Genomic DNA, 12,458 nt, shown 5'->3' with positions numbered 1-12,458 from the left:
TCCTTCAAGATCACCCATGTCTATGCGATCCAGGATCTGGAACTTAAAACCTGTGTGTCTTTTATGAAGAGAAAGGCATTTAGCTAGTGCATTATTTTTACATCTAGAGTGGATTTCTGACAGATGACGGGAAATCCTATGCTTGAGTTTATTTAAAGTTTTGCCCACATAGAATGTATCACATTCATTGCACTGTGCCCTGTAAATTACTTTTTTAGTGTTACAGTCACCCCCTGCACTGGTTTTAATGATCTTCTTTATACAAGGGCAATAAAAACTATCACCTTGCTGTATAAATATACAAAATGTACAATTCGTTTCACATCTTTTAGTGCTTTTCTCACATGGTCTAGGTTTAAATTCAACAAAACTTCTAATGTTCCTGGCCTTCCTATAAACAAATGATGGGGCTTTGCCTAAAATGTTAATCAGAAAAGGGTTTCCTGTGACAATGTCCCAGTTTTCTTCAATAATATTTTTGATACTGTGATAATCCAAAGTGTATGCCAGGATGCAGCTATTTTTGCATTTGTTATTCTCTGTGGAATTACTTAACATTTTTCTACTGGGGAGGTTGAGTGAAGGTGCTTCAGTCCTTTTCAGTTCTATAATGGGTTCCAGGATGTTTTTAACATCTGACTTTCGTAGCCTCTCACTAGAAAATCATTCTCTAAATTGTTCTGGTTTCTCAAAAATGGTTCCATCTCTGTGGTAATTCGAGCTAATCTATAGCCTTGGGATTTCACTACATTATACTTGTTTTTTGTAGGATGTGGACTTTTACTGTGGAGTAATAATTTAACCCTCATTGGTTTTCTGAATAGATCAGTGGTGATTCTGTTATTGTTGGTGTCCTTGGAAATCTTCATATCTAAGAAAGTGCTTGAAGTACAGCTATGGGAAATGGTAAACTTCAGGAAGGGAGTTGTTTGATTTATCTCTTCCCATAGCTGTACTTCAACTACTTTCTTAGATATGCAGATTTCCAATTATACCAACAATAACAGAATCACCACTGATCTATTCAGAAAACCAACAAGGGTTAACTTATTACTCCACAGTAAAAGTCTACATCCTACAAAAACCAAGTATAATGTAGTGAAGTCCCAAGGCTATAGATTAGCTCGAATCACCACAGAGATGGAACCATTTTTGAGAAACCTGAACAACTTAGAGAATGATTTTCTAGTGAGAGGCTATGAAAGTCAGATGTTAAAAAACATCCTGGAACCCATTATAGAACTGAAAAGGACTGAAGCACCTTCACTCAACCTCCCCAGTAGAAAAATTGTTAAGTAATTCCACAGAGAATAACAAATGCAAAAAATAGCTGCATCCTGACATACACTTTGGATTATCACAGTATCAAAAATATTATTGAAGAAAACTGTGATATTGTCACAGGAAACCCTTTTCTGATTAACATCTTAGGTGAAGCCCCATCATTTGTTTATAGGAAGGCCTGGAACATTAGAAGCTTTGTTAAATTTAAACCTAGACAATGTGAGAAAAGGATTAAAGATGTGAAACGAATTGTACATTTTGTATATTTATACAGCAAGGTGATAGTTTTTATTGCCCTTATTCAAAGAAGATCATTAAAACCAGTGCAGGGGGTGACTGTGACACTAAAAAGTAATTTACAGGGCACAATGCAATGAATGTGATGCATTCTATGTGGGTAAGACTGTAAATAAACTCAAGTGTAGGATTTCATGTCATCTGTCAGAAATCCACTCTAGATGTAAAAATAATGCACTAGCCAACCACCTTTCTCTTCATAAAAGACACACAGGTTTTAAGTTCCAGATCCTGGATCGCATAGACATGGGTGATCTTGAAGGAGACATCCCGAATATTCTGGAGAGCATGAACTCATGTGGCAATTAAAGCTGAACTCTTTTAGGAAGCCTGGACTAAACTACTACTGTTCAATTAAAAGTGCACTGGAACTTAGAAAATTGCCACATTGTTTACATGACTAATTGTATTTTATTTTATTTTATTCTACAAATTGGTTTTAAATACCATTTTAAATCAGTTGAAATTTAAGTGTATATTTTGTTTCCATCATCATACATACATTTTTTCCTATTTTTATTTTTTTCTGGTTCTTTTTTCCACTTTATTCAAAATGATGTGTAATAACAATACTAATAACAATACTAACTAATTATACAATTATATAGGTTTTTAGGGTTCTTGTACACAGACCAGGATGAATTACAGGACTACCGGGACAACTGGGACCACAGACAATCCCACTACCAGGAGCAGCAGCACCTTCACAGAGACCAGTTTCTTCAGGAAGGCCAATATCGACAGCACAGACATCAACCACCACACCAATACCAAAGCCAGCACCAGTACCAGAACAAGAGCAACGACCACCACTAGAGCCCCAGAGCTTGTCCCTCTTACCAGGTTCCCCCATACCACAGCCACAGCGAGGAATACTACTACAACCCACTGAGATTCCAGGAAGCAGAGGAAGAATTTCAGAGGTCTCATACTCTATCCACGAACTCCCAGGGAGACAGGAGAACCAAACAGTGGACAGGGGTGAGGGAAATACAATACTTGGGCAATCCCGACTGGAACCCTGACTACAACCCAGGTTCCAGGCTCAGATGGAGGAACCAGCCACAATAACAGGTACAATAACGACAACAACAGGTACCACAATAACAGGTGCTCCACTTATCTGGAAGCACTCGGTTTAAGCACTGACTGAAGAGGAAAAAAGTATGTTGTCCAAAGGGCTTACATTTGTACCAAGCTGCAGGAGTGAGGTTGCTCAAGTACTGACAGACCTTAAAATGTTTGTGAGGAAGCTCAACTTAAGGGTACGGTTTCATGGCAAAAGTAATGACACTGAAAATAAGCCTATTGATGAAACTATAAAAAGGCCTAGCAGCTATTGTCCACCACTACAAACACTAGCTGCTTTTGAAGTGAAATGTGAGATGGATATCAGGAAACTGCTTAAAAAACCTCCCAAGAAAAACCTTTATAACTTAACACAGGGAGAAAGAAAAGCATTGCTTGAGCTAGGCAATGATAAATCCAGGCATGTAATGAAGGCAGACAAGGGAGGAGGTGTACTTGTGACTGATACCACTAGCTACAACCAAAAGATAGAGGACATGCTGGAGGATAACAGATTTTATGACTTATTTACCATGGATGACATAAAAAGAGCATATGATTTATGGAACACTAATCTCACCACATTATGGGAAGAAAAACTTATCACTGAAAATCTTTATAATTATTTATGGAGCCCATGCCCACGTTTACCTTACTTTTTTGGAATACCAAAGCCACACAAGAACAGAGAAGACCCACCTTATAGACCGGTGGTAGCAAGTGGAGGTTCCCTTACTGAAGCCACAGCCATTTACCTTGATTACTTGCTGAAACCTCTAGCAGAAAAGAATAAGTCATACATAAGAGATTCAATGGATTTTTTGAAGAAAATAAAAAACATTACAGTGGAAGCTGACAGTATTTTGATAGCTACCGATGTGGAATCCTTGTACACAGTGCTCCCTCACAATTACTGTATAACAGCAGCTATGGAGTCTTTTAAGAATCATAATCAGGGTGCACAGGCATGACTGCAAAAGTTAAGCAAGCTCATTAATCTTGTACTGGACTTCAATTTCTTTGCTTTCATAGTTTCATAGTATAGTACTAGGCTATCTGCCCTGGGGCATTTGTAAGCCTAGCCATAGTGATGTGGCATTTGCCACCCCATGAAATGGTACAAAAATGTACAGAATAAATTTAGAATACTGTGTCTAGTAGTGACACAATGAAGGTCCCCTTATATAATAGAATTTGTTCACTGTGCCCCTGTCTAGCAGTGACACAGATGTGACCCCTGGGGTAAACTTACGATCTCCCATCCACTCATCAAGATTTCTCTTGAAGAGAGTCAGTGAGGGGCTCTGCCTAATATGAACTGGGATCTTGTTCCAAAGCATGGGAAGCCTCTGGGTTATGAATCTATCCCTCCAGCATGTCCTATTCATACTTGTGCCGAGGTTTAAGTCTTTAGCTCTCGTGGTCCTGATGGACTTGGATTTTTTGAGGTGGAGCATGTCCATCAGATCCTGATTGGACATGGCCTTGTACGTCAGGCAGAGATCACCTCTGAGCAGGCGGTATGATACTGATTAGAGCTGAAGTTTCTTTAGTCTGGCAGAATAAGACATATGTTGGAGACCCTTGATCCTTTTGGTGAGGTACTTTTGTGGTCTCTCCAGCTGTTGCAAATGCCGGGTGAGGTACATACCAAATGGGGCATTGTACTCAATCATGGGTCTGATGAGGGAGGAATATAGGGGTACAATGACATCCTTGGATCTGGATGTGAATCCCTTCATGAAGCGGTGTGCAAGGTAGAATGTTTTTCTAACCACTTTGGCAACGTGGGTATCAAATGAGAGGTCGCTGTCGACTTGGGTCCCTAGGTCTCTGATTACTTTTTCAGTACTCAGTGGGTTGCTGTCTATGTGATAATTTGTGGGTACTTTGTTTTTCCCAAAGGGGATGTCTATACATTTTTTGGCATTTAGTTTAAGGCCGTGACTCCGGCACCAGTTGTCCGTTTCAGTGAGGCCTTTTTGTAGGATGTGTGTGTCTGATGGTGTTTGTATTTGTTAGTCAGATGTTAACAAACATCCTGGAACCCATTATAGAACTGAAAAGGACTGAAGCACCTTCACTCAACCTCCCCAGGTTTCAATGGCAAACACTACAAACAAAAAACTGGTATAGCAATGGGGGCTGCCATGGCTCCCAGCATAGCTAACATAGCCCTGGGCAAATGGGAGGAGGACTTTTTGTTAAACAACACAGATTACAAGCAGCATATCACATGCTATTTACGTTTTATTGACAGTGTGTTTATTGTGTGGGAAGGTGACACCTTGCAGCTTGGAGATTTTATCACTGAATTACGAGATGGAACCATTTTTGAGAAACCTGAACAACTTAGAGAATGATTTTCTAGTGAGAGGCTATGAAAGTCAGATGTTAAAAAACATCCTGGAACCCATTATAGAACTGAAAAGGACTGAAGCACCTTCACTCAACCTCCCCAGTAGAAAAATTGTTAAGTAATTCCACAGAGAATAACAAATGCAAAAAATAGCTGCATCCTGACATACACTTTGGATTATCACAGTATCAAAAATATTATTGAAGAAAACTGGGATATTGTCACAGGAAACCCTTTTCTGATTAACATCTTAGGTGAAGCCCCATCATTTGTTTATAGGAAGGCCAGGAACATTAGAAGCTTTGTTGAATTTAAACCTAGACCATGTGAGAAAAGCACTAAAAATGTGAAACTAATTGCACATTTTGTATATTTATACAGCAAGGTGATAGTTTTTATTGCCCTTATTTAAAGAAGATCATTAAAACCAGTGCAGGGGGTGACTGTAACACTAAAAAAGTAATTTACAGGGCACAGTGCAATTAATATGATACAGTCTATGTGGGCAAGACTGTAAATAAACTCAAGCGTAGGATTTCATGTCATCTGTCAGAAATCCGCTCTGGATGTAAAAATAATGCACTAGCCAAACACCTTTCACTTCATAAAAGACACACAGGTTTTAAGTTCCAGATCCTGGATCGCATAGACATGGGTGATCTTGAAGGAGACATCCCGAATATTCTGGAGAACATGAACTCATGTGGCAATTAAAACTGAACTCTTTTAGGAAGCCTGGACTAAGCTACTACTGTTCAATTAAAAGTGCACTAGAACTTAGAAAATTGCCACATTGTTTACACGACTAATTGTATTTTATTTTATTTTATTTTATTCTACAAATTGGTTTTAAATACCATTTTAAATCAGTTGAAATTTAAGTGTATATTTTGTTTCCATCATCATACATACATTTTTTCCTATTTTTATTTTTTTCTGGTTCTTTTTTCCACTTTATTCAAAATGATGTGTAATAACAATATTAATTAATTATACAATTATATAGGTTTTTAGGGTTCTTGTACATAGACCTGAAGAAGTCTAGAAGGACGAAAGCGATCTTTGTTAACAATAGGTTGGGAAAATAGAAATTGATTTTTACATGCAAAATGTATATGTATATATTTATATATATATTTTTGATTGCCAAATGAACTAAGGTTGATATATTTCCAGCCATGTAGTATATTGTCTTGGATAAAATCACAGGCTTAATAATCTACTTAATAATTTGGTTAAATAAGAGGTAATACATAATTATAAATTTTATTTAAAGTACATAAGGGTTATATATTATTATGACAGCTACTAGTTAGGGCAGGACCAGCTCGAATGTCACACTGATGGGGGAAGGGATGTGAATTTAACATGTGTACCAATAACACTTTGTTTTACAGCACAATAAACCACTCCCATGACTGATAAAAAGTATATATATATATTTAGAAAGCTTGTGAGGAAATTATTACTCTATTTTTGTTTTACTTGGATCGCTTGTCTGTGTACTTAATAAAGGACTTTCAACTGGAAGTAGACTGCCTGCCTTGGATTACTTTCGAATACTTAGTAATGCTGTACAATTATATATTTTCTGTTATTACTTTTTGTTTTGTTTTGACTTAAGATGAGTTTACGTTCGCTACTTCTACTACTGTTGTCTGATCTGATTAATATACAGTGATTAACTAGAAATATATGGACTGAAAATCTACCACACAGAGAAGTTTCTTACACTGTTTTGTTTTTGGACCCACTACACTTTAGTGGGTTGTTTTGAGACTTTGGGGATACCACAGAGATTACTAGAATTGGATATATACTGATCATAGTTTGTTTTGTACAGTAATAAAAGAATTGTGTGTGTATGTGTCTCTAAGTTCACACTGGGCTATCTGCCCTCGTGGGCCATGTTAAACCTGTTTCATCCCAAAGGTAAGAATCAAATCCTGTACCTTGTGAGTATGAAATAAACCCAGTTTGACTCATACAGACAGAAGCAATTCAGTGCAAGAGACCGTTTTTTTTCCCAATAATATTTTTATTTCTTCTTTTGCTTTCTTGCTCACACTTTGCATTTATCTTTGTTAGGTTTGGGATCATTTTATAACTGAAATGAGGCACGTAGAGATACAGCCTATATTGTGTAGTAAAGCATACCACTGTTGCGAAATGGTAAGCACAAATTGTCTGTTATCTTATTATGCCACTGGGGCATGCTGTTAGCAGAAAATAAACCACACGTTGCTAGGTAAATGATCCAGTGTCACTGAACTAGCACTGAGTATTAAACCATTGTGTTAAAAGGAGCTGTCAGTATGATGTAAATTTCAGGTGCAAATGGTGTCACAATGCACAGTAAACATTTTTGTGCAGCCCACATTATGGATATATTTTGAAGGGTCAGGATGTATATTTCAGCTGCTTCTCCCTTGGGTCATGATTTTTTTTTGTCTGTGCCCCAGTCACAGTTCATGTTTTTCTGTGTTGCAGTTCAGATTTACCAAGCTATTAATAGTATATTTGTTATATTGTTATTGGCATTTGAGTTGCACCTGCAAAGAGATGTGGATTGTGCTGAATTCTGCTTTATTTTTAATATCTGTGTGGTTTCTTTAAATTCCCAAAACTGTGCTATTAATGTTCATTCCATTACACTCCACATTTTGCAAGCAATAGGTTCATAGGTTCATAGGTTTATACTAGGCTATCTGCCCTAAGGCATTTATAAGCCTAGCCCAAAGTTTTGTGGCTTACGCCACCCCTTATGTTAAAAAATATTGTGCCCATTAGTTTGTTTTGCCTCTGTCCAGCAGTGACACAGAGATGATTCCCGGGGTAAACCTACAATCTCCCGGTCTCTCTCTTCTAACAGAAAGGACACAAGTCAAAACATAATCCAACATTTATGTGGGCAACGCATTATGGGTATTACTGCAGACAACAAACTTTCGTCAGACTTTTTCTTGTTGCTGCAATAAGACTACCAAGCCAATATCTGAGTGCAAACACAGATTTGGTGCTAACCACATTCACCATTGCAAAAACAACCCAGACCTGGGTAATGAGATTTAGAATGCTGGAGCTGCTGGTTCTCAACAATCTAAGGTATACTTACTTGGCAGGAAAGGCTCATCCAGACTCTGCTACACTTTGCTGTGAAGGAAAGGTTAGTTTGCTGTTATTTTTTGTATTTCTGTATTGCCTTTCTATATTTTGAATACTGTAGTTTGTTTTCTTTATCTTGTGTTTTGCTTGCATTCTGTTTTAACAGCATATTAAAACTTAAAAAGAGACCACAGCTCTCTCCGTTCTGAGTCAGGCAGAATTGTCTTGTTAAATACCACTGTCTTTCTAGTTGCCCGCCTCTTATGTTAATCTGACCATATATCTCATTTCTCTCTACTTTCACTGGCTTATGTGAGTAATCACAAAACCATCACTTTTGAAATCCCACCCCTTCAATTATTTAAATTTATTGGCCATCCTACAGTATTTCATAGTACCAAAATACAAAAGTAACCACCCCTTTCAGTCCATCTTGCTGTTTTAAAAATAGTAACTCTCCACTAAACCTTAACTTTTTAAACAGGTAAAACTCAAGTTACCTACTTTCATATCTAACTTCTCTAGTGCACACACTGCAGAGTGCATTCTTTTCAATCTTACCTTTAAGCATCCCTGTTACTAGCACTTTCTCTAATACCTAAAAAGATCATCTCTACTTGACTCCAAGTAGACTTTTCTCTATCTGTTAAACCTAGCACTTGCTCCTACAGTACTTATTACCTTGATACGGCACTCTTATAGATAGCACCCCAAAAAGGCAAACCCCCATTTCTCGGTCACCCACATCCCCCGGAATCTCTTTTAAAGTTTTTTTGTCTAGTCCTTCTAGCATGTCGTGGGATCAGTTGCTAGTGTCCTCTCCTGCTCAGCTGGTGAACCTGGGAATATTGAGGCAATGTTACAATTGCCTCATGTACACAGACAACCCTCTCCTCCTCCCACAAAACACAAATACATGCGAGAGATGCAACTATACGGCCAAACTGGAGGCTGAGCTCTCTCAACATAGGGCTGGCAAGACCAGTCAGGAGGAGAAGGTTACCACACACACTATAGACCCAGTCTCACATAGTACCATCACAACCTCAAATCATACACATAAACACACAAAGACATACTCAAGGCTCTGATCAAAATCTACCAAAACAGCAGAGGCCACCAAAGCAGACACCCAAACAACCACCACCTCAGAACACAACACCTGCAACACATAGACCTCACAGTCAGAGTGTCAAACAGTCACAGCCCTTAAGGCCAAACACAATGCCAGACACACTAGTCATTGGTGACTCCATAGTCAGACACACTGACGTCCCGCTCACCAGACTGAGTAAGGAGAAGGTCACAGTAAGCTGCCTGTCAGGCGCTAGAATCCGCCACATAACGCAAGCACTCAGGTCTCTCAACAGCAGGTACAAATACGACTCAGTCATTGTCCACGCTGGTGTAAACGACCTGAGACGTACCTCCTTGGACTACATGAAAAGAGACATTGAGGAGCTCTCTGATTACGTAGCCCAGGCAGGTATGACCCTGACCTTGAGCAGTATCCTACCTTCACCAAGAATGATGCCACAATACAGAGATAAGATGATCAGCTTTAACAATTGGCTTAAACTCTGGTGTCATTCAAAGGGGATCCAATGTCTGTCTGCCTGGGATGACATGCTGGACAAGCCACGCTGCTTCGCAAGGGACGGCTTGCACCTGTCACCCTGGGATTCCGGATATTGGCAAAGGCTCTTGCCACCCCATAGTGCCTTTTTAGGCAAGGCTCAAATTCTAAACCTACCACCCTAGAACACAAAAAGGAAAAAACTAAGGGTAATGCTGCTCAATGCCAGAAGTCTAAATCTCAAAATGCACGCACTCGAGGCCCTTCTCAGTATGGAGAACATCGATGTCTGTGCAGTGACAGAAACCTGGTTCAAGGCTCCTGAGAGCACCCCAGCACTATCAGGTTTTACCTCTTATCATGCTCCGGCCCCAAAATTCGGACAATACCAAGAAAGGAGGGGGGGGTATCCATATTCATCAAAGACACCCACACCTCAAGACTGGTGGCAACGCACGATGCATCGGAGACCATCCAGGTGCTATTAACCATAGGCAAGACTGCTCTGCAAATTGTAGCATGTTACAGGCCACCCTCACAAACTCAGGAACCTCACATGGCCTTCCTGAAAACACTAGAGGGATAAATGTATCACCAAACACCATCATACTAGGTGACTTCAATTACCCTAATATAGACTGGGAACACTACTCAAGCCCAAACACCCTAGCCCAAAAGTTCCTGGAATTCATAAACTCAAATGCCATGGAACAACTAGTCACCATCCCCACAAGAGGAGAAAACATACTTGATCTCATCATCACGAACATGGGAGCACAATGTTCAACACCGGAAGTATACCCCTCACTGGTGAGATCAGATCACAAACTAATCTCGCTGGAGGTCCTCATCCCACCCCCACCTGAAATAAAAAAGACCACAGTAAAGAACTTCTCGAAAGCCAACTTCACACTTCTAAAGACTAGTGTGGTCTCCTTTAAGGCCCCCGAGCCGGTGGAAAACAGTACTCAAGCCACTGAATCACTTACAAATGCCTTCTACCAGCACCTGCAGGACTGCATGGATAAGGCAATCCCAAGCAAAACAAAGACTCTTTGTACCAAAGGCAAGCGTCCAGTCTGGTGGACCCCAGCCATAAACAAACTCTACAACAAAAGGAGGAAGCTACTACAAGATAGAGCAAAATCCTTAAAAGGTAAGACACCCTTGATCACTATAAGTAAAAAACTAAGAGCTCTCATAAAATCATCCAAAGCAAATTTTGAGAGAAAAATAGCTAAAGACTCAAAAGACAATCATAAGGCCTTCTTTAGCTATGTTAGAAACCTGGGACGAAACTCCCAGATATGCTCAGAACTAGTTCAAAATGATGTGAAGATTACTGATCCTACAGACATTGCCAACATACTGGCTGACAGGTTCAGTGCAAACTTCTCCCCCCCCCAAAAGGAGAGATATCTATACCAAGCGATTGCAGCCCCCCAAACATCTCCAATGCCCAAGTGAGAACTGCTCTCTCCAAAGCAAAAAACACAGCATCCATGGGACCTGATGGTGTCCCCGGCTGTGTGCTCCACGAACTCAATGAGGAATTAAACCCACAGCTAGGACAGCTGTTTGATCATAGTCTTACCTCTGGATACGTACCCAGGGAGTGGCGCACTGCAACTGTGGTCCCACTTCACAAAGGCGGTGCCTCCACCGACCCTGGAAATTACCGGCCCATTAGCTTGACAAGCCTTATCTGTAAAGCCATGGAGAGGATCATAATGGACCTCATAAATAAAGACATAGGGAATTTGCAGACTTTGGATCCATCCCAGTTTGGCTTTGTCAAAGGCAGATCATGCCTTCTAAACTTGGTTGACTTTTTCAAACAGTCACCAAAGCCATTGATGAGGGAAAGGCAGTCCATACAGCCTACCTCGATCTGGCGAAGGCCTTCGATACAATACCCCACTCGGGTATCATTGAAAAACTCATCAGCTTAAATGTTAACCCATACATCACAAGATGGGTTGCAAACTGGCTGAGTGACAGAACCCACAGGGTCAGAGTTGCTGGCGCCATGTCAGACTCAAAGCCTGTCACAAGTGGTGTACCACAGGGCTCAGTCCTGGGCCCACTCTTGTTTGGCATCTACTTTTCCAAGTACAAGCAAACACAGGAGGGTTATGGCTGACAAAGTTTGCAGATGACTGCAAACTGGGCCATAGTAGAAAACACATCTGACACAGATATCCTTCAGAAGGGTCTCACAGAAATGGATAACTGGTGCCAGAGCCATGGCCTAAAGTTAAATGCCAAAAAATGCATAGTCATTCCTTCGGGAAAAACAAGGTTACCCCTAGCTACCAAATAGGTGGCAATCCACTGAGCACAGAAGAAGTTATCAGGGACCTGGGGACCCAGGTTGATAGTAGTCTGTCATTCGACACCCATGTAGCAAAAGTAGTTAGGAAGACCTTCTACATTGCCCACCTTATCATGAAGGGATTCTCATCTAGATCAAGGGAGGTCATAGTCTTCCTATACTCATCACTCATCAGACCAATGATTGAGTACAATGCCCCATTCGAATGTATCTGACCCGACACTTGCAGCAGCTGGAGAGGCCACAAAAGTTCCTCACCAAAAGGATAAAGGGTCTCAAACATCTGTCCTATGCTGCCCGACTGAAAGAACTCCAGCTCTATTCAGTCGCCACCGCTTGCTCAGAGGTGACCTTTGCCTAACATACAAGGCCATGTCAAACCCAGATTTGATGAATATGCTTCACCTCAAAAATCTAGATCCGTCAGAGCCACA

Source organism: Protopterus annectens, chromosome 11.part0 (genome assembly GCF_019279795.1).
Source record: "Protopterus annectens isolate FY-2018-M chromosome 11.part0, PAN1.0, whole genome shotgun sequence".
Lineage (NCBI taxonomy): Eukaryota > Metazoa > Chordata > Ceratodontiformes > Protopteridae > Protopterus > Protopterus annectens.
Note: the sequence above shows the minus strand (reverse complement) of the source record.